This window comes from Manacus candei, unplaced genomic scaffold (assembly GCF_025592945.1).
Source record: "Manacus candei isolate 608988 ecotype Guabito, Panama unplaced genomic scaffold, ASM2559294v1 h1tg000025l, whole genome shotgun sequence".
Lineage (NCBI taxonomy): Eukaryota > Metazoa > Chordata > Aves > Passeriformes > Pipridae > Manacus > Manacus candei.
Window position 1 is genome coordinate 8,812,816 of NW_026138073.1, and position 23,755 is coordinate 8,836,570.

A 23,755-nucleotide genomic window follows, 5' to 3' on the forward strand; every position below is an offset into this window, starting at 1 on the left:
GACTATTTCCATTAAAATTTCCCCAGTCCAGAAACAGCCTCTGGGCATGTCTTTTTTATGGCTCTGGGATGCTTATGAGAGCAGATTGGGAACTAACCTCTCTTGACACAGAAACCATCCAGCAACCTCTGGAGCTCCCATATATCTATTTTCAAGTTTCATTTCATTTTTAGCATTCTCCTTTATTTGTGAGTGCCAGTAGGAAGCAGAAACCCAAGCTGGAGTACTGTGAATACCCTGCTTCCCCAGCCATGGCAGAGACTGAGAAACACCTCTCATTAGCACAGTGTTGCAGACCTTGGAGTTTCACAGCATGTAGCAAAATCTCCATCCTGTTTCCATGGGCAAGCAAGGACTCCCTGGCATTTTCCGGGACTCACATGCCCAGTTCCCACTTCGCTGACTGGCTCTGTGAATGTAAACCTCACAAGGTCCTTTGAAATTTCCACCTGCAAGAGGCACACATTTTGTGACTACTAATTAGCCAAATGTCTTCAATTTCACAGGAATGCTCTTTTCATTTGTTTTGTATCATGGATTACATGAAGAATAGTCTGGGGTTTGCATTAGAACAAACATCAGTTCTGTGCTCACACAAATAACCTGTTCCCACCTACAACCCAAATATTCCTACTTGCTTTTAAAGGCTGCACCCAGCAGTGCCAACAGCAGGCATGGTACAGGACTGAGAGGAATACAGATGATATATTTCAAAAGGGAAAAGGTGCACAGTCTATTCCCTGCAAGGGAGTTCCTCTGGGCCAGTTTGAGGAAAATTGTTGCAAAAGCAAAGCCTTCCCTCTTCCCTGGTACTGCTATTTAAATTACTTCTATGGGATGCCACCATCAGTCACTGAGTTTTAATATTACCACAGCAGCATTACAGGAGAATGAGCGCTGAATCGATAAAAAAATTAAGGAAATACAGTTTTTATTACAGAGTGATATTTGGAATTGATCCCTCAGGCTTTCCAGTCGCCTCAGCTTTGTTTTATATGCCCATGGATGGAGCATTGTGCAAAGTCGTTTGAATGCAGGAACCAATCAGTCGTAATCTAATTTTAAATGGACCACAAGCAAACTGAGAAAATAAAGACAGGCAGGGGCATCATGTTGACAGATGTGCCTATGGTATATTGTATGTCTGCTCTGCCTAACTAGGAGAAATACTCTCTTAAATTGCTTTATCTATGTATAATGCCAATAACAAGAACAATAGGAGGGAAACTTGGTTTCTGCAGGGACATGAAGAATAAGTTTATAGAAAAAAATGTGAAAAGAAAAAATAATGTCATATCTTCTTGGTCTCACTTGTAAAATGCTAAACTAACAGCCAATAAGCACATGAAAAGCACAGAATAAGCAGCATGGATGTTTAACCTGCTCAAGTAACAAGGATTTCCCTCTGAGGCCAAAATCCAATTGTTCTTCCAACTCCTCAAGTGAAGGTGCTACAATTTGCCTCAAGGAATCGTGGACAAATAAAGACATTTTGTGATAATCAGCAGGTGATAATCAGTGCACACAGCACTTTGTGCAGCTTTCTGCAACTTCACCTCACAATGCAGTACTAATTAATTTCATCTGCTTTCACCTGCTATTTGCAATTATGATTTTCTCTCTCATTTCTACCACCACGAGCTCTTACAGTTGACCAATCCCTCCCCTGTTTAATCCAGCTTACACAGCTCCAGGAGGCAGCTCCTTAAATCACAAGTGTTGCAAGACAGCAGCACTGTGCTCCCCACAGCCAAAATCTGACCCTACCAAGTGGCAACATCCTTAGTCTCAGTTTACTATGTTTGGGTATTGAAGCTTCAGCCTCTGCTCATTCCTTTGAGAGGGCTGATGGTCTCTGAGATGTCCATCTTCCACCTGTCAACCCATGAGGGTGATTTGCCCACACAGCAGAAATTAGCTCAAGTACCTTTGTGTGCCTTTAGAGCTGGCCCTTCCCAAGTCAGCAGCTTTCACTGGTCCTTTACTGAACTTGCACCACCCATGGCTGTAATTCCTGCTCTGTCCTGACTCAAACTTCTGTATTTGCTTCCTAAACATAAAGAAAACAGAATTAGAGGCTCTTCTATAAATTTAAGACCCAGTTAGTATGGGATGCTACCACAGTGCATTAAGAGCTGTCACTCTGAGACCCCTCCAGACCTACTGAAATACATCTACCATGATATGTGGGAGAAGTTACATTACCACAGGGGCTCAACTTCAGGAAATACTTTAGAAACTGATATTTTTCTAACAGAAAAAAAATATACCAGTTGCATTGAGGTGGTTCAGCAGCCAATCTCCCTGGATGAAAAAATAGATAAAGAGAACGAATCACCAACCTAAATATTCATGATGGATTCACTACTAGTAATCATGACCACATTTCATTCTTCTCTGCAGATACAAGCTTGACCATTAATGCTGACTGCTGGTACTGTGGAAAACCATCAAGCCAAAACAGAAATTCAAAATGCTTTTGAAGAAAATAAAATGTCAGTGAATAATAATCAGGAGATAAGAAAAACAAACAAACAAACAAACAAAATCCCCTTCAACCATGAAAGAATGTTTCTTTAGTTAAAAAGGAAAAATATCCAATTAAAAGGAGAGATGTTAAAATAATTTTAAAATTCAATCATAAATAGAAAAGTCATTCTATCATATCCTATGATATCAAGGAACACATATCAGCAGCAAGGAAGAGCAGACAATATGAAAAAGGAACTTAAAGGTATCAATGTAAATTTTAAGACTTGTAGAATAATAAAAATACGGAAATTAAACATAATAGCATGATAATAAATCCTAGCCAGGTTGCAAATTTCGTAATAGATGAGGATGGAAAAATTGTCAGACATCTTGCAGGAAACACAGAAATAAACAGCAAACATTTCTGTTCTGTATTTAAAATGATGGAAAATTTGTTAATCTTTTACAGCGACACGCCAACACTTTCTATTCCAACAGTAACAGATTTTAAACGGCCATTAAATGTAAACATTTAAAAGTAAGATTGGATAATTTGTTCTCCAGACTATCAAAACACATTGACAAAGATCTCCCTGAAACAGGTACATTCTTTTCAAATCATCTTTATTCAATGAGAAAGCTTCCAAGGAACCTCAAGAAATTCAGGACCACCCCAGTACTGAGCACGTTTCCCAGGGTGACCACAGCATTTACCTCCCTACACCCACAGGCTGGATTCTCATCCCTACCCCTCCCCACATCAACAGCAAAAGGCACCACTACGCTATTTCTTGGTTTCAGAAACTCTTTGCAGTCAGTTTGTTTGGTTTCCCTGTTCTCCAGCCCACCTTGGAGGATGCTATTTGTTAAACAGATCCTACTTGAGAGTTTGTGATTATTTTTTGATTTGATTTGTTTATCACATTTAAACCTCAGCACACTTGGACTGGCCAGGAACATAAATACAATTAGTAGCAGTAACAAACACCAAGCAAACTGCTCTGACTCACTGCAACACGCTCCTCAGGCCCCGACCAACCAACTGCTTTCGCTTTGCTTTCCTGCCCACCGTTTGTGAGGCAGATGCTCTTTGGGGGAAAAGCTGTACCACCTTCACCCAGAGTCCAAGTTTGACTTTACTACACATTTGCCCTCTTGCTTAAGTTATGCCAGCCCATCTGCAGGCGAATCTAATCCTCTTGTTAGCTAGCAACTGGTAGCTCAGCTCTGCTCCACTGTGCTTCGCATTATACAGATCAGCCAAGTATTGATGCAACATCACTGAGGAGAATCTAGATTTTATTTTTTTTTTCCTTGTGCTTTCTTCTTTGGAAACTTAAAATACATGCTGGAAATAATTTCAAGGGCTGCTGAGCATTGCCACTGGGGGAATGCAAGGGGCTTTCAACACTAAGACTAAAAGACAGTTGGAAATTTGCAAGCGGTTGTCTTTGAAATTAGATTTTCAGGCTAAATTCAAAGAAGTTGGTGTAGCTTGTCCCACTCCCTGGAAATACATGCAGGGCTTCTGACAGAGGGTAACAAAAGCTCTTCTCTCTTGCTGGGTTTAGCCCACTGTGTCTGATACCAGAGCCCTGGCCCAACTGAAGGCACTCAACCAAATGTTTGTCTGGGGGACTCACACCAGCATCAGCCAGAGGAGGCCAAACCAGCACTGCAAACTCACAGCAGTAATAGCAGAACCGCTGCAAGAGGAAGGTGCAGTGCAGCCCATGTTTGCTCAATCAGTCCAGATTTCTTCAAAGCCAACTCACCAGCAGAGCCAGGATGGGGAGAGTTCACCCTCAGCATCACTGTCCCACCAGTCCTGGATCACCAGAGACAACCATGAGCCCCAGCTGCTGGTGCACGTCTGGTGGTGTTATTTGCCATCTCTGTTTCAGAAGCTCCAACAGGAGCCAGACCTGCCTCGTTACACCCTTAGAATGATAAATCCTTTCACAAATCATTGGCACTCAAACTAGGTAAGGTAGACCAAAAATATTACAAATGCAACAAAAAGAACCTTGCTAAAGTGCACAGAACTCTTCTGTGGCAGAAACAGAAAGTAAAGCCAGGCATCCTCAGCCCCAACTTCAAGCTTAGACACTCCCTATAATCCATTTATCTGAATTCACTCACGTTCCTCAGCCCTTTGAGGCTTGACACTACCCAGCTCCTATTAAATAAAGCACCATTGTATCAGAAGAGGAGCTGGCCAGAGTAGTCTTTGCATAGCAGGTTGTGTTTTGCTCTTGGTACTAGTTTATATTCATATAATACAGTTTTACATTACAAATTTCCACATTTTACCTTCCTGTGACCTAAACATAGCTCAGCAGCATTTGCTTCCATGCCATCTCCACTTTCATACAACAAGGGAAGGAGATGTGCCAAGTCATCCTCATGGAGAGGTCACTTAATTTTGGTTTGTAAAGCCAAATCTCCTGCTATCTCCATAATTACCAATCAATACATAAATAGCAAAATTAAGCCCCATTATTCTCATTTACCACAAAATTAAATGAATTAATTAAACATGGAAAAGTGCTGATGTCTGCCAAATCATTACTTCCAACAGATAAAAACAAATTCAGGAATGATATGCAGACAGGAGAAGAAAATTAGCTTTCCATCCTGCAACGCAGTGAACTATTGCAAGGAAAACTGTAAATAACAATCAGCAGGTCAGGCTTCTCCATCTGAACACTGGGACAAGACAGACACATTCTTTGTTAGGAAGGAAAAAAACACTCTGAAACAATTCCCTTGTTTTTGTTTTTGGGGAACAGAAAAGGCCCTGGGGACTGGTAACAACTGGCTTCAACAAGAATGGCTCTTTAAAGCTGATTTGCTGAAGGACTGCTGCTCTGTAATTATCATGAATGGTTTTAGCTAAACATCTCAAAGGAACAAAAGAGGCTGCAAACACTTGGAGACAAGTTGTGACCATAGTAAGTTTCTGCAGGTGGCTGAATAATAGTGGGGAGACACTTCCCAGGACTTAGAGTTGGAAAAATAGGGAAAAACTGAACTAGAGCATTGAAGAGCTTTGAAACTTCAGCGTCTTCTGTCCTAATGAAGATGCATCAACAGGCTGGTTCTGAAGTTACAGTCATAAGACAAATGCATCACTGCAAGCAGTGTTTGAAAGACACTTGCAATTACAGATGCTCTGGAACAATGAAATATATACTGTTCCTTAAATAAACTGAAAAAATGATAACCTCTTTTAACTGTCGTGGTGTAGTAGAGACATCTTCATATCTTCCTTAATGAGATTTTTATTGCCAGTGTAAATTTGTCTTGAACTGAATTTTTGTCTTGGGAACTCTGAATTATGTTATACCAAGTTGTTCCTGGTAAGCATGCAGGCTTGCACACATTTTTTGCTGTGAAAATGGCTCCTTCTGGCAAACTGAAAGCAATTGAAGCTCGATTTAATTAGCTGCCTTCTGTAAATATGCCATTATTCTTCTAACTCAATGCTGGAGTTATATTTACAAAGGGAACAGATAGCAATAATTATTTCGGGCCGTAGTTAGTCTGTATTAGTTAATGCCTGAGTGTAATTGAGAGGAAATTAAGACAAGTGTAGTCTTTGGGGAGGGGGAGGGAAGAATATACCAGTCTACAGCAGTACAGACACTGCACCTGTATGTTCCTTCTTGGGCTGGAATACACAAAAAGTTTTAACTAAAAAGCAAACATTTACTCTGTACTCTGGAACCAGAGAGGGTTAACAATAATCACCTGACATTTTCAGTCATTCAAAATTTGGTGGAGGTTTTAAATAACTCTTACCAGCCATTTTCTCTGAGTTTCTATCTGCTTTTCAAGTTAGAGCCCCATGAACTAACTGCAGCTGGCGCATTAGTCCTCACTAAGGAAAGGATCACTGAGCCAAGCAGCTCAGAAATCTGCGGAGATCCACAGCTGGAGGAGCATGAGTTGCTTGGAAAGGTTTTGCAGATGGTGTCTGAGAGCCCTTGCATGGCTCAGGACAGGGGGAAGCTGTTCCAAGAACATTTTCCTGCACCTCTGAAATGAGCTAATACTTTCCAGTGCCCACCTTAAGAGGATTCCTCAAATTAAGCAACTGCCCTATAGCCCTTTTCTTCGGTTCGGATATGTTATTCAAATTAACTCTCAGAATGTATTAGTTTAATTGCATCACCATGTAGATGCTTCTATTTAAAATTAAAGAGGCCTTAATTCAATTTACCTTAATCCACTTTCAAAGTAAATTATAGCAAATGAAGAGTTTGCTAGTTCTGAATGATTGTTCACACTTAGGTTAAATGCAGTTTAACAAACTCTCTTGAAATGTATGTATCTATCTAATTTTCATTACTTACCCTTTATGTCACCACAACACGTTTCCCCTTTTTTAGGCTTGCAAGTGACAAACTGTGAGTGCAATACTAAAAATTAATTATTCAGATATTGCATTCCTTTACGTGGCAAAAATTCTTGAATAAATTTATGGGAATGTTTCTATGCACACGGGTTAACAAATTGGGCCCACTGTTGCCATGGTGGAAGTAGTTGTTGATGCAAGTTGTAGGGTAAGGATGGCTTTGTAATTAGCTTATTGCACCAAGCAGTAAAAGACTGTTTTGAGATTCACATTTCCAGCAAAAGCTCCCTCTGCCATACTGGACAGCCCCAGTGGGTATGTGATAGCTGAGGAACATGCCCAGGCCATCAACATCAACCTCGCTGGGATCTTGCACTGACAGCTGCTGTGCTAAACAGCTTCTGTCTCCAGGGCTCACTGGCTTGCTGTGCTGCCTTGTATGGTAGAGAAACTCCCCCCCTGTGCTCTAAGATAGGGTCAGAAACCACTTATTTTCACCTGCTCAGTGTCCACCCAATTTGTGGGCTCAGGATATTTCAGTGATGCCCAGAGGATGGCGGGAGCCTGGGCACACCCAGAGCATCCCCACATCAACACAGGGCAGGTCATGCCAGCTGTCCCCCTCTGCTCCTGGCAGAGGCAGGATGCACCAGGGCTCACAGCACCCTTCTCCCAAATGCACTGTTGTCCACAACCTTCCTTTAAACTCACCTTGAAGTCATGGGTTTCTCTCTGTGCTTCATGGTTGGCTAATCAGCAACACTACAAGCAAACTCATGAGGCCACCTAATCTGCAGGTGCCAAATCAATGGGGTTTGAGTAGCAAGACACTGACAAGCCAGAAAGTAACCAAATTCCACTGGTGCTACTCATTCCTGTGCTATTTCCTTGCCATACAGAGCTCCACAGCAAATCAAAGGACCCTCAGGGTACCTATTCAACAAGAAACAAATTCTCACTTCAGCCATTATGTAAATGAAATGCTAAAAATGTTCTTTTTTTCCTCTGAGGTATTAGTACTACTAATTCAAGGTGCACAAACTTCATAATCAAGTAAAATATTATCTTGTGGTACTTGCAAAGTGCCAGAAGTTTATTGACTATGCTTCTGGGAGACCAGAATATTCACAGAGTTTTAGATGTTCTTTAGCCAAGGTTCAGACAAAAAGTGTTGTCATAACTTAAAATTCTGTCGTAAGGTAGGATGGGAAATGGCATGCATCTGGCATGGAGCTACTTAGAAATGAAGAGTTAATACAGTAACAACAAAAAAAGATCTAGTGTATCTGAGCACACATGGTTTCTCCTTCGTGCAACTTTTGATTTCAGAGTCCTGCCAAAAGCTGAACTGAACTATGAATACCAACTATTTTAGTCTTTAAGAGTTACAGTGCAGGAAATTCACATCTCTGTATTCTTTCCTCTAGCTGTCACTCAGGCTGCTCCTTGTGAAAGACTTGAATCCAAAAGGCAGCTTTGGACTTTAATTTGACAGCACATGGATCAGATAGATCAGCCCCCCATTTAGGAGCACAAAGCTGGAATACACAGCCACAATACATGCTGAACTGCTGCATGACTCACAGCACAACAGCCCCCGTTTGCCCCGCACGGTGCCATCACTGCTCCCTGGGCTGGTGAGGATGTGTCCCAGGGTACCACAGACCCACAGACTTTCACAGATATGTTCACCCCGACAGGCACAATAGCCTCTCTCTGCAGTGAGCCACACTGGCCCAGTCACAGGGAATCAGTAAGTGTCACATCCACCTGAGCACCGAACTCCGACCCACAGCACACTACAGAGAACTGCTCTGAACAAAGCCTCATCTGCTCTCATGGCTTCCAACTGCTGACAAAGTAGATAAAATATCCAAGACAGATACTCAGAGAAACATCTGATACTCTAATTGGACCATCTCTCCCACAAAATACATCCATCACACCCAGAATCCCACTAATTTAAGTTTCTTCCCTGCACTCAACTTTAAATAGAGCACTTAATACTAAAATGGAGTACAGTTGTACTCAGCAAAGCAGTTCTGAGCAAGTGCCACCACCACTGACCCAGGTGGTAAACCATGTCAAAATCCTACACTCCACTAGGCACATTTGGAAGTTTGGCTCTAATCTCCACTAAATCCTGCTGAGAACAGGTGTATGATGTCCGAGCAGTGGGAAAGGAGATGCAGAGACTGGAGTACAGAGCAAGGAGGAAGAAGGCAACCTGAGTCACTCCAGCTGTGTGGTGTGTGCTCAGACTCAGGTGAGACTCTGAAGAGGAGCAGCTGTTAAAGAATGGAGCTCTGGGTCCAAATGAGATACCTGGAGATTACAGGTACAGATGGTCCTGGGAAGGTGAATGGCAGCTGGGTGTGTGGATGGGGCTAAGGGACTGGAGTAGCAGAAGGATATGGGGTAAGGTTTCCATAGAGAGAGGCTAGCACAGAGTACAAAGTGTCTTTCAAAATCAGGAACATAGGCCTGATGAAAAGGCAAAAAAGGGTTCAGAGCAGGCAGTGGGTGGAACCAGATGCAGCAGAGACATGAGCTCAACCCAGCTGCCAAGAGCCTTGAAACAGTGACAGGCAGAGAGCCTGGGAGTTACTCCTCCCAGCTCAGCAGTAGCTCTTCCCAAGCAATGCAACCACAAGAAATGCTTTTTTAATACACCTCAGAGAAATTCCAACTGGAGCATTAAATGGTTTTAACACAGGCATAAGCAGGAGTGGACTGTGAAGGACTCCTTGGGCAGCGAGTCCAGGCTCCTGCAGGACTCACCCCCATAATCCCTTTCACACCCTGAGGATGCTCCTTTAAAAAGCCAACTTTGGGTTTTGCCTAATGCTCCTACTGCACCCTTGTCCCAGAATTGCCCTGACCAGACATGAAGAAGCTTCTGACATCCTAAATTAATTCATGACTAATCTAGATCTCTTTGTTCTCCTGCTAAGATTATCCTCAGCTGAAACAGCTCTTCCCCACTCGCTTGGGCTTTTGCCCCTTGATGTGCTCACAGAAAGAAAACTAATCCCTTTTCAGCTTTTGTTTTTCTTGGCTAAGGAGGTCAAACTGAAGTTTAAATCTATTTGTTAGCTAAGATTTTGTAGCAGTTCCCATTAGTTTTTAAAAAGAGTTGAAATGATGTGATAGTGGCCACGGTTTTTACCTGCTCCAGGCACAAAACTAGAAATATAGACACCAGGTGAATGAAATGCACACAGGATGGTTAACACAACAACCCAAAGCTCACTTCTACTGCTTACCTTGTGTAACGAGGTAGGATGGTTGAACAGAAGCCAAATTTACTCCTCCTGAAATGGAGGGAAGCCTGCCAAACAGACATGCCTCGCCAATGTAAAATACCTGTGTTCAGGGGAAGCAATTTACATTCCTGTTAGGTCTGCTTTGCAGTTAAAAACCTCTAATGCTTTTGAAATCCAGCAATGCTGATTTCTGAACACGGGGTGTCTTGTACCCAGAGACAGACAAACTGACAGCAAGATGCTGTAGAGGGAGATCACAGCAGTGCAGAGGGGAAAATTAGGAGATGTCCAAAGGACACATATCAGAAAGAGGAAGCCTGCGAAGTGAGAAGATGCACAGATACAGCAAGGCACAATGTCCAGAGTCAGCTGGAAGATGATGCTATTGCCCCATCAGTGAAGCTAAGAGAGAGACAAGAAAACCTACAAAGGGATAGATTCCCATTAGTTTGCAGGGGCCAAATGCTTATCTCTTTTATTCCAAACTTACCTGGGTGCAACAACCATTCTGATGAGCAGCAGGTAGTTCAGGGTAGACACAGCCAAGAGTACATAATTGGAGCAGGGCTGTGCTTTGCATGGCAGGAGAGCTGTCTTAGTGATACAGATGAAAATATGCCATTAAACATGTTACTTCACTCAGCACTGCCATATATAAAACTGTTTTTCGAAGATACAATTCACTACAAAAAGAGTTGAGTACATTTTTCTGTCACAGCAAGAAAAAAATATGGGTAGCTAGGTTTAAAGGAGAAGAAAGCATGTGCCCTGCTTTATGACCCTGATTTTTGTTTATTGTTTGGATCCTACACCATATTTTTCTCGTTTTCTCCTTCAATTATTTATTAAGAAAAAAAAAGAGATGGAAAAGGGTTCTCTGTTCTTGTTTGTGCCATCACTCATGGCTGCTGCTGTGGGAATACTGCTAACAGCAGCTACTAGTGTTTTATTAAAAATAATAAAGTATATAGTTATCATAAAATAGCAATGTGATCAAAAGGATTATTCTGTTATGCTCTTCTCTCAGTTTTAACTGTAAATTAGAGCTCGGGTAAAAACAATCTACTGTAGAGCACATAAAGTTTGGAAAATATAATGTATTTCTATATAAACTGTTCAGTTAATCAGACATATACATTACAGAGCACTCCCCTCATGGAAAATGGGAATCTCACATATATTATTTGCACTGAAGCTTTTATTCTGTATTTTATAGATGCACAGAGGCCGATCGGCTCAACTCCATTGACTTTCACGGCGCTGCTCCGGATCCGGCCCCGCTCCCCCCGCACTGAAACACACACCCACCCCCCTGCCAGCATCCCTCTGAACAGGGACACTGCTCCATCTGCTGGGCTCCCGCACAAGGGACAAGGGCAGGGTGAGGGCTGAAGAACATTCAGTGTGAGCGATAAATTCGAGGCGTACTGACGCCTGGCACTCGGGCATTAAATCCATCAAGTCAGCCAAAGCCACGGGCAGGGAGCGAGTGGTGTGTCTTCCTAAAACAAGCGCTGTCCTTCTGGCAGCACTGGGATTCAAACTGCGGCTTCACAGACAGAAGGGACTGCACACAAACCCTCCTTACACACATCATCGTTCACAACTCCTGTCCAAGTGCACACGCCTCTGCTGATGCTCCAGAAGTGCAGTCAGGGCTCCCTTGCTCCATGAAAATCACAACCCTTCTGCAACAACCCATGTTCCAACTGTCCCCTTTGGTTAAAGCATTGTTTCTTGTTGCCAAATAAATCTTGTTTTTATTTTCAGCCCACAGCATCAATACTTCTTAGCTGCTATACTAATTTTCTTCCACTACCTGCTCTCTTCTCTGGCTTCTCATACATAGTCAGGGCAGATTGCATAGTCAAAACAGACCTGAGGCACATCCAAACACATCTTCCAGTGCTTGGTTTTCCCAAGGTAGGTGGGTAGTATGTCTCCCTGCTCCTTCCACACTCATACTCCTTTAAAAATAAGTGTGAGTTAGATGAATAAAATAGTGTCTTTCCTCAGCAACATGACGTGGGTTTGCATTGAAACAATCTGTTTAAAACCTCAAAAAAATAAGAAAAAGTCATGGTCTTGATTATTATTCAAAGCAAATGCAATGATTCAAGAAAAAAAAAACCCCATTACACATTTGCATTTAACTTCTCTTTTTATTATTTATTCTCTTCTTGCATTTCTAAGAGCTCAGCCAGTGCAAAAATCAGGAACTGACTTCCTGCCTTTGTTTATACTTTTTAACATATCATCACCTTATAGTCAATTCACTTCAGGGTCCTTTTTCATTAACATAAAGCACGAACATCTGGATTGCAAATGCTGCAGTGGGATGTTCATTTATGTAAAAAACATTCCTATTGAAAATAAAGAAGTGAAAGAATGTCATTTATGGAGGTGTTTTTATTAACCCAGCAGCTAGCAGAGGTTAAGAACAGTATCAAAACAGAGGGGCAGTGTGACCTGGAGACGCATCTGTAACACTCACCGATGGTTTTAAATCCAGAAGTTTGGGACATGAATGTTGCCAGACAAATTTCTGGGGAGAACCTCTTGCTGTAGGAAGCATTTGCAGAAGCCTCTGCTGCTCACCTTAAGCCAGCTCAGGCTGTGGGTGAGCAGCAAGCACTGCCCATCACACCACTGGGAAACAGAGATTATCTGGGAGTGCACTGATCCACAGGAGGAGAATAACAGGTGGCAAGTGAAGGGAGCTCGGAGATGATGAAGTGAACTGTTTTTATGTATCCAGGATGCATAGTAAAGCAGCAGTCTTAACACTTATCCCCTAGCATTAAGCATTATATTGATGGAGTGACTTTTTGGTCAGAAGCCATCTGCTGTTTCCATGGGTAGGAGTCTAAAAGAATTAGAAAAGCTGAATATCAAAAACAGAAAAGTTTTATATGGCTGTGGGTGTTTTCATGAGGCACCAGACCAGCAACAACACAAAGATACAAAATAAAACCATTTCAGAAACAAATGCACAAGGCACCCTGCTACTGAGTCCCCAGGGTGATGGGGAGTGACATTTGTCCATGCCAGCAGCCCTTTGAGGTGCAGAAGGTAACAGTCTGGTCTTTCTGGGAGAACTGGGGTAAATCCTAGTGTCTCTAGCTCTCAGATGGGCAGGGGTTGGGACTGATGCATTTATGGATTTCAAATCTGGTAAGGAGAGATATGGAAATGAGAGACAGTAAGTCAAGGAGAGCTTGGAGGGGAAGCAAAGTTGGAGCAGGGCAGGAAAGAAGAGCAGCAGGGAAGGCAGGGGACAGGGGTTAAGAGGTTCTGCCAGTGACTGCAGCAGGAGCAGCAAGAATCCAATAAAAAAAGTGGCTACCAACCCCTAGTGACATCTGAGGAACGAGGTGCTGGGGGCCAAGGCACTCCAAAAACCCTTCAGCAAGGCTGCATCCTGCAGCAGCATGGTACAGTTGGAACATGGGTTGTTGCAGAAGGGTTGTGATTTTCAGGGAGCGAGGGAGCCCTGACTGCACTTTGGGAGCAGAGGTGTGTGCACTTGGACAGGAGTTGTGAACAATGATGTGTGTAAGGAGGGTTTGTGTGCAGTCCCTTCTGTCTGTGAAGCAGCAGTTTGAATCCCAGTGCTGCCAGAAGGAGCACTTTTGGCAGAGGAGAGGCAGGATCTTGTGCATGTCCTCTGGGGCTGGACTGTTGTAAGAGCCCCTGTGCCTTCAGGATTAGGTCAGGGAGGGTGTGGAGAGAGAGTGATGAGATTTTTTCTGAACAAGTTCAAAACTAATATATACCACTCCAACAATTCCTTCTGTGTGCCCCAGGCTGCTGGTCTCCTAGTTTCAGAGTGGTGAACACACCATGTGCCAGTTCTCTGTGCTCCTGACCATGCTGCAGTAACTGGGACTTTCTGGCATCCCTATGCTTTAAATGCCACAAGAAGTGCTCAGCCATGGATGGACAGGGTCAGGATGAAGGCATACCCAGGAGCAATCTGGACAGATGCTGAGGGCATTTGTTCCTCTCTACACTCTCATCTCCACCTTCGTAGTTGCCCCCAGCAGAATAAACAGCAACATTTAAAGGTGAAATGGAGCCTTGCAGAGCTGACAGCATAAGATAAGAGCCCAAGTCACAGGCAGGAAGGTGGGCAGCCTTTCAAATTTTCAAGGTGGTCAAGGCAGGGGCAGTGGGAGGGTGAAAGACAGGACAGGATGGCAGGAGCAGCCAGGCCTGCTTCTCTGCTGTCACTCCTCTGGCATGAAGCAGCCAAATCCCTTCAGTTGTCAAATGTGCACTATGCTATTGTTAATGATGCTATTACTTACCATATGTTTAGCAGTATGGCTGGATTTATTCAGCTTATTCAAATGTGAGATTGAACATTTTGGTGTAGCATGCGGCCTCAGGCTCGGCAGGGGGGGGGTTGAACTGTGGGAGAAAGCAAGAGCTAATGCAGAGTAGGAAAAATGTTAGTTACTTAACAAGGTCAATAGCATAAATTCTTATTTTGTTTACTTCAGAGAACACAGAAGATGGTATTTACACCCTGTTTCTGTTAATTACTTTCAGAGTAAGCTGTGAAATAATTTGTTCTCCTACCTAAAATTGTGCTTTATGTTGCTAAAAAGAGCTTCCAGCCATTTCACCCAGGAATGACCCTGTAGAAAGATAAACTGATTCTTTTCTATCATCATAGATGGGGTCAAACTATGATATTCAGAGCCAATGCTTGCAGGACCTGAAACATTGGTTCCGGCACTTGAAAAAGTAAGGGTTATTTGTGAAATTTAGATTCACGTTCAGCTTTCAAACCTGTCCAAAGATTTGGGTTATCCAAAGAGAAGATCCTGTTAAGAGCTGGCTTGCCTGGGTTTATCTCTTAATCACAAGTGCTCAAACCTGTAACTCCCATCAAATTCATATAAACCGGTGTTCTGCATGTTCAAAAAGCAAGGCCTGATAATTGCTGAAAGTAGCATAATGTTCCAAAAGTTGTGGAAATAAAGTCTTAGGAAAAATCATATTTGTTTGAAAGAAATAAACACAAGAACTGTCTTTCTTCCCTTTGCTTTGCTGCTATGAAACAGATATTAACATCATGTATCTTACCCATACAATATCCCCCTGGATTCTCACCCAGTGCAACCAGTTTAATCATCAAGATCTTCTTATCACCAAAACTTATTCTGGTAGCCAGTTACTCCCAGCTTAGAATATCCTGCAGACATGGTTGCTTTTACAGAAGACAGCATATTGACCTTTTTTACCCCTGCCAGTGCCACATTCTGGCTCTTCTTCGATATATCCAAGCATAGCCCTAAATCCGTCACCAGCCCAAACTCATATTCTTATTCTGACAAGGATAATGACAATAACTGACAGAAAGAAAACATCTTCCAAAATTGTCCTAAAAATACCATTTTATTGGGAGTCCTCAATAAAACTAATAAATCACAGAGCTTGTAAAATGGTGCCAGCTGATTTGTAGTTTGATTGGATCATGTAATGAAGAGGAAAGAAACAGCAGAATGGCAACTGCAACCATATTATTTTCCAAAGCAGCAAGCAACATTGCAAGACCTCTCCAGCTATTTAACATCAAATATTCTTCCAGATATTAACTCAGCTCAGAATAAACTGTACTAGCTCAATGCCCATGAACTGCACCTTCACTGCTCATGGTTTCCAAGGCACAGATATGACAATAATTAGTGGGCATGAAAATCAATTCTGATGACTCAAAAGACAATCTGTGATTATGGAAGTGACTGTGCCTGGAATAACAAGGAATATACTTTGCTTTCAGAACAAGACAGATTTTTCCTTTGAGCACCACACTGTTGTTTCAAGCCAAACAAGAGGTAGCTCTGAACACAGCCACTATGGATCCACCAGGTGAAACACCATTCCTGAAGAAGCAAAAATGCATGCTGAAATCAGTGTTGCAACAGCAACTCCTTGCCTGGCTTTCATGAAACTATCAGAGCTCTGCCTTAACATCCAAGACTTCCTAAATAGCACTCTCCTGCATCTGACACAGTGCTCTTGGAGCATGTTATCATCCTGCACGAACAAGGAGATGAGGATATGGTCCTCAGTCCCCCTAATCCTCTGTTTGCTTCTGCTAAAGCAGCATAATAGGTCCATACTCTCCCACCAATGCACTGACAATACAGGGAACTGAACACTCACCTCATGCTGTAACCTCCCAGTTACAGCACTGGGAACACAATGTCCCAACACACAATAGATGACAGAGGAGTATTTCATACCTCATTTTAGTGGATCTTCAAAACAGAAAGCCCATCACCTTCTTCAAGACTGAAAGGTACTTTGGCAGAGAAGAGTAGCCATCAAGCAAATTTGCAACAAAAAGCATGAACCAAACCAGCAAGTTTCTTCTGCAAACAGCATCATGGGCTCTCCACAGATAGCACTGTAATTTACCCAAAGCATCACTAGCCTGGCTGAGAGGCTCCTATTTCACAAGGACGCACTACACGAGCAACCCCAGGGGGCACCTCATCAATGGGTAATAGAAGGATATTTCTTGAAGTGCCGGGTCTTGGTTAAAACAGAAATGTGTCTTTTTTCAGAGTAGCTGCAAGGCCAAAGTGCTTTGTAGCACATACAAAACAGTAAGTAACGATGTCCTTACTGCTATGAGCAAATACTGCACAATCATTTGCAAAAAACAGCTCATCAGTAGCTGCCTTCATTACTTTTACCTTTGCACACAATGCTGCAGATGTGGGGTCGCCAGCACAATGCCAAATAACAGAGAACCAAAATCCTCAACCCATTTGTAATTCTATTTGCAACGACAAAACATCCTCAAGGGGACCATGGCAGCAGCTGGCAGCTTGTTTCAGTACCCCAGTGCTGCTGGCACACTGCTCCTTGGCCAGGCAGGACCAGTCCCTGTTGGGCAGACCAGGCTCTGACCGCGCTGCTTCCCCATGCTGCTCCAAGCACGGCCCCATTTCCATTACAGCTGGGGTGTAAAAGATTAATGGCATAAAGAAATTTCAGGCTAAGGGTATCAGAGTAAGCAGAGAAACAGAAAACTACCAGTTATATAGAGCAGGGAAAGTACAATGCTACACGTAAAAACAAGTTTTGATAAGACATTTCCTTTGGGTCAAGATCTAGGGCCTGGCTTAGTGAGGTAAAAGGCACGAGGAAGGAGCAGTAACAGATGCAAAAGCATCTGGGACTGAAAAGCTTAAAAAAAAAGGGAGGGGAAAAAAAAGAGAAACATTTCAGACCTTAAAGTGGAAATTTAATAGTAGTAGGCTGTTCTTTAGCAAAAATACTGCTTTGATCTGTCATAGCACTGCCTATGGGTGTGCTATCTCAAGTATTTCAAAGAAATCTCTTATCATTGTGTACCTGCCTCAGAGAAATCATACCGCTGAAGGAACAAAAAGGTTGATTGTTATTTTAATTGAATTTGTTTTCAATTTATTTTCAAGCTGTCTAGGGGAAACCTTTTACACGTGCATTGTTTGATTTGTTTTTAACTTTGGTTCCATTATCCTAATAATGAAGCTTTTAAGGCATTTTAAGAAGCCTGTTTGTCCAAAAAGTTACTCGCATTGATCAGATCAATACCTACGTAAGCGCCTGAAAGCAGGAAATAAATATGGATTAAAAAAAGCCAGCATTATTTTACAGAACTTGGGTTTTGTTGTGAATTCAGCTGCTCAGCATGAACCACTGACTTGATCTCTGCCAACCAACATACACATCCATGAGCTAATGTGCCAGGGGATTATTTTCCAGGATCCTTTAATGCAGGCTACCTGCATGTGGTCTCTTTTTCAAAGGGGCTGAACACTTCCAGCTTATGCTGCTCTTCGTGTTAAGCTCCAGGCCAAACCAGGACAGAAGGACTCCTTGAATGAGATTAACAGTAAAGCCAGGATTTGTGCCACAATAGATTAATTAGTTTTCTAGGTAGTTAGCTAATAGTTCTTTTCAGTATTCTAACAAACGAGAGTTGTAGGAGCTGTGGAGCTGCAGGAAAGGGGACACTGCATGTGGAAAAGGTTGATGGGTAGCTATTCCCCTCTTCTGCAGGCTCCCACTGACAGCAGAGGGCTTTGGGATGAGGCCCTGAACTGCACCAGCTCTTCTTCCCAGCAAGCCCCTTATGCTGCCCTGAAGGCATAAAAGGATCCTGTAATCCCCTGCTCAGGACAGCAGCATCCTCCCCTGCTGCCCTTCACGCTCAGACCTGTGGAGTTGCACTCTGCCACACCAGACCTTTTTGCAAACCTGTTTCTCCTGTGAGCCCAACAAACTGTGGTGGGATGGGGAAGGAGTCAGGAGCTGCCAGGTGGGACCCAGAAGGCCGTGTGCCATGGCACAGCTCCACACTCTGCCTGGGGCAGCTCCCACCTGCAGCAGCCCCGAGAGCTCCTCACTCACTTCTTTCAGGTCCAGAGGCAGTTTCCTCACTACCCACCTCCCTCCTGCCCTTTGAATATGTCAGTTAACCAAACATCCTATTGCACAAGAAATTGAGGGTTCTTTTGTGTTTTGACAAAAAGGTTTTGAAGTTGATCTTTTTGCTTCTGGGCTTTCTTCTCAAAGTGGTATTGCTCCACTTTTTGAAGATATTTGGAGTCGTTTAACACTTAGAACTAGTTTTCATTAATAATAAAACAGTCTCAGCTAGTCTTCCAATGATCCCTTCCTTTGGTGCAGTTTCAGCTCAGTTAATAGCTGAGCTTGTCTGTGTTGCCTGATGCAAAAGCAGCACCCAGCACTTACATTTACTTCTTGCATTTATGAATGAAATTCATTATTTCTTTTCCATGGTAGTAAAACAGTGAGATGGCATTAGACAGACAGGCCTCATTTTATGTTATTATTTCAGTGGAGATCTATTAATTTTTCTGAATATGAAATTTCTTGGAAAGCAGAAATAAAAGGACAAAAGACTTGTAATCCGTTGTTTCTGTCAATCCCTTTCCCTTTCGTCTAGGCCCAAAAAGGAAACAAACTGTCAGCACCATTAATTTTTAAAATGCCATTTTAAAATTAAATATTGAGTTAGGTTTTTTAAAGACAGGACAGTTTTAAAAATTAAAGCACCGAGAACTAAACTAAGTACTTTTTCAGAGTACAGAGTATTTCTTTTTGGCCACTAAACTATGACTGCTCATTCCACCTAGCCAATTTTTCATTTTTACTACAAATTCCAAACATTCACAATTTGCTCAGCTCCATCTTCACCTAAGCCAGCAACCAGAAATTTTAATAATCCGAAGAGGAATCTATTTAATATAAGGTCCTGAGGGAAGGACCTGCCATTAGTCACATGTTTGTTCAGCATAAAGTTCACTGTGAGACTGTATTGCAATGTGTGTGAGGACAACGCCCTGTGGCTGCAGGATTTATTAGACAGGCTGTACACTAAAGCAAAAATGCTAATGTGGGTACCCTGGGCCAAATCTAAACCCAGGGAATGACACCAAGAAAGTTCAGTTGCAGACAGAGGGAATCTCTCAGAGCTGCAATAAGGTTGTTGTAAAGTTATACCAAGGAGTGATCACAGTTCACGTTTTGCATCCAGTGGGACAGGTGGAAGCTGCAGCTGCCTGGCCATGTCTTGGGGCAGGTCTCACACATCTGCCCTGGGCACAATACATGAAAAACAGCTCCAGCCTCATTTGTTAACAGGTTTTTCATATCTCCTCATTAAAGCATGGAGCGTTATTACTGTGTCCTTAGATTACATCACCCCTACCTATATCAAGGAGCACTTTGCTATTCAGCAGTCCCAGTGAGACAGATAAAAACTTCAAGATGTATTAGAGACACAGGACAGAGGAGCCTGGCCCAGAGTAAACACCACTGTCACAAGTGTGTCTTTTGAAGAGTAAACCCTTTACTGCTGGACCTGAGAGAGTAACTCTATTAGCCAGCATCAGCTCTGGCCTGCACCAGCCTGCTGCTGGCAAGGCAAATCTCTGCCAAGGCATGTTGGTGGGGCTGGTGTCAGCACCAAGCAGAGGTCAGAGTCCTGCATTGCCCTGCAGCTGTGTGGGGACCTGGTGCCACACACGAAGGCTTTGGAAGACCCCACACTGAAGGCTTGGCCATCCAAAAAGACCCGTGCCATCAACAGCCATGAGCTCTGGGCAGTGTCCATGCTCCTCCAGCTGGAAAACCTTCATGACTCCACTCCTCTGTCACTTTTAGCAGCCAACAAAGCAAGAGGGACACATGGCTCTGGCCTCCATGGGGGTGGGCACTACCATCACCCTGTATGCACACAGGGTGCAGTCCTGGTCCCTGGCCGGGGCCAGGAGCAGCACACCTGCATGCCAGCTTCCCCACTGTCCTCACAGACTGCTGGTTTAGATGCCACCACATTGCCCTCCCACTTCAGCTTTAATTTCTGTTCCCTGCCGCTCACAGCAGTGAACAATGATGCATTACAATTTTCAGGTGCCTAAGGCTCAGAGAGATTTTCTCGATATAATCAGCAGAAAAGAAGGATTTTGCATTGAAAGCCAGTGCCAACATCCCTGCAGTGATAACCATCCCTGTATAATTAAAATGAACATTTCATAAAATGTCATCTCCAAGCAGTATATTTTAGATTAAAAAAAAAATAAAAAAAAACATTTCCAAGATCAAAAGAAGAGAATTATAATTGGGTAAGGGTGGAGGTGGGGGAGGACAGTGTGACAGCCCCAAGAAGTACTACTATTATTATGAGGCAAAGTTTGCTAAAATGCCAACTGCTCGCCCACAGTGAAAGGAAGCACCAGTTTACTTGTTAATCGCCTTAATTAATTAACTGGCATTGTCCTGGATTTCCTGAAGCTGGGTTTACTGTGGGAATCAATTTTAAAGAGCTTCCAGAAAGAAAATTTAAATTTCAGCTTAAAGACTTTACAGATTAGTAAACAAGAGCCTGCTTCCAAACCATTTGGACAAAACCACAGCCTTGATTTATGGAGAGACAGTCTTTTTTCCCATAGAGTCTGTTGTGATCAGCTATATTGACCTGCTGCACAGCACAAACTTCCCTGAATTAATCCCTCTTTGAACTACAGCAGCTCTGTTAGAAAAACACCCCATTCTGATCATAGAATTGGCAATGAAGCAGAAACCAGGGTCACCGTGGTGTGCTGTACCAGGGGCCAGGTCCCACCGAAACCCCTGCTCCTTTCCACCACCAATTTGTTCAGTTCCATTCTCCGCCCACTGCTGGCCTTCCCTTCTGCTAGGATGAAGGGCAATTTGGCAAGCCCTTGCTCCCTGTACAAGCACTTACAGATGGTGACTGAGTTTTCATTACCAGGGCTGTGATCTTCCAGACTTTCTCAATTAAATGGGAATGAAACAGGCCATGAGCTTTCTCATGGTCTTCTGAGGCTATTCCAGTTCTTAGTATCCTTCTCAAGCTCAGGACCCAGTAGTTGCACCCAGTGGCAGATATTAGAGCAGTAGCATCTTCCTGAGAGTACTGTTAATATACACAATTATCTGGTCTATAACTTCTGACCACAACATAGCATTAGACTTTCTCCCATCATGTAGATTATCCAAACTGTGCTCCAAGTCTTACTTTAATCACTATTTTCAAGGTTAGCAATTCTCACTATGTAGACCTGACTACTGATCCCTGTTTGTCTGTAAAACAGATCCTAAAGTTACCTGTCACATGAAACAGCAACTAAGAAAGCACACAGCCAACACACATTTTCACATACTGAAATTCAGTTTTCTTCTTCTGCATTCACCAGAACTCTTTCTTTCCTGAAGCTCTGCAGAAGACTTTACTGCGGAATAGAACTCACTTTAGTGCAGGCTTGACTCTCCCAAAATGTCCTTTGTGATCAACAGGGAGAAAAAGCTGCTTTTAGGTTTCATTTCATCCCACTTCTCTTACACATATATTTTTTGATCAATGAATGACATTTGTAAAGTACCAGTTTCCTTTCACTGACTGTAGTAGAAGCTGCATGTGTCCAAACTAAGATGAACACATCTACATCAGGTTAGGTGAATCTTACCCTCTGAGTCTAAATAGTACACTGCAGATAAATATAGCATAATATGCATGACTTTATTAAAGTGCTCCAGTAGTAAAACACCCATCACATAAATATGAAGTGCATACTTCTTTAAATAATGGATTTTAAGTGCTAATTTTGATGTTAGATTCTGCTCTTACATGTGTGCGACAAGACAAGAGGAAGTAAGTTCTCTCAGCTCAACACTTGTGAAAAATAGTTGGGTGGAATCTGTCCCTCCCAAGAAGAGGCTGTTCCCTTCTCCAACATGGTCAGCACCACAAAATGTGGGTGGAGATCACAGTCACTTTCTGCCTAGAAGGGCAGAAGAGGATCACAGTCTAGCAGTACTTCTTTATTTTGTGGAATGGCTCATTTAGCAATGACAAAACTTTCCTCAAGAAAACTATGTTCCATGGAAGAAGAGCTCAACAAATCTTCAAAAAGTTCTAAAGAGAAAGCCAAATGGAAAGCACACACAGCCATTTTTCATCTGTTTTTTCTAATGTGCAAATCCTGCCCACTCCTCCTGGCAGCAGGAGCAGAGGGACAACTAATGAAGGAATGCTGATCTACTAAAAACAGAGAACTTCTCAGAAAAATCAAAAGGAAGAGCTGTGCTGCAGCCTGCCTGCCATGCTGACAGACTACACCAGGCATCTGGTTTCTTACCCTGCCAGGCGCGCTACAGAAGCTGCAGAGAAACTGGTAAAAGCTGCTGTAAGAAAGAGGTAGAATTTGCATGTCTCAGCCCCTGAACGTACACTTCCATGTAGGACTGAGAGAGAGAGTCCTCCATGCACTAGTGCCAGGTTCGGCACTGAAAAGGGGCATTTACATCAGGAAGAAAACTATTGGAGTTTCTACTCTGTTGTTCATCAGCTGCAGAGAATTTGGTGAGACCTGAGGAGGGACAACAGACACAGTGGGGAACAGAGGGAGAGAAGGGAAAACAATGTGGTCAGTAGAGGGATGGACTACATTTTAAATCAGCTTGTTGTCCTACTGTTTCACTCACCTTAGAAAGGACTCTTTTCTCAGCACAGCTCTCTTCCACTTGTCTGACTGTGAAATCCTCTTGAGGAACCTCTAAAGCTGGAGCTAGTCTCATGGCAGTAGGGAAAACACAGAACATGGCAATATGGATGCAGGACAAGGAGCTGTGTGCTGCCAGGGGCCGTCCAGGCACTGGCAGTAGGACAAGGCTGTGAAACACTATAGTTTGGTGTCTTTGGCCCATCTGGGGCTCTAGCAGTCCTGGCACAGCTGGACAGGCTTCAATTTGTACTCACACAACCTCACAGCTAGCAAGCCTGGACACATTGGAGCTTATCTGCAATGGCCACTTCTCTGAATGTACAGCATCGGTTATTTCCAGAAAAAGACCTTCCAATTAACTTTTTGAAAGATTTGACTGAAGCTGTTCAGTGAAACCTGTATTACGAAGTACCTTTTTAGTAATCTCTAGCACTAGCAATTGAGTCTTGTCACTCAACTGCATGACCGATGGGAGGCCAGAAAAGGAGCTTAAGAGGTAGAAGGGAAAGTAGAATAAGGGGGACTGACAGATATCAGGTAAATACAGGAGTCCCAGACAGAAACAGAAAAGCAGCTCACACTCAAAGTGCACTTAG

General features: G+C 43.0%; 1 long non-coding RNA gene across 1 annotated transcript in view; it reads right to left on the minus strand.

The window, feature by feature from the left end:
• Positions 1-359: 359 nt before the first annotated feature.
• LOC127471667 (uncharacterized) overlaps positions 360-23,755 on the minus strand; it is a 49,444-nt gene continuing 26,048 nt past the window's right edge. The window contains exons 3-4 of the long non-coding RNA XR_007904727.1: positions 1,928-2,050; positions 360-449 (exon numbers count right to left, since the gene is read on the minus strand). This is a non-coding gene — a long non-coding RNA (uncharacterized LOC127471667). The remainder of the gene's footprint in view (positions 450-1,927; positions 2,051-23,755) is intronic.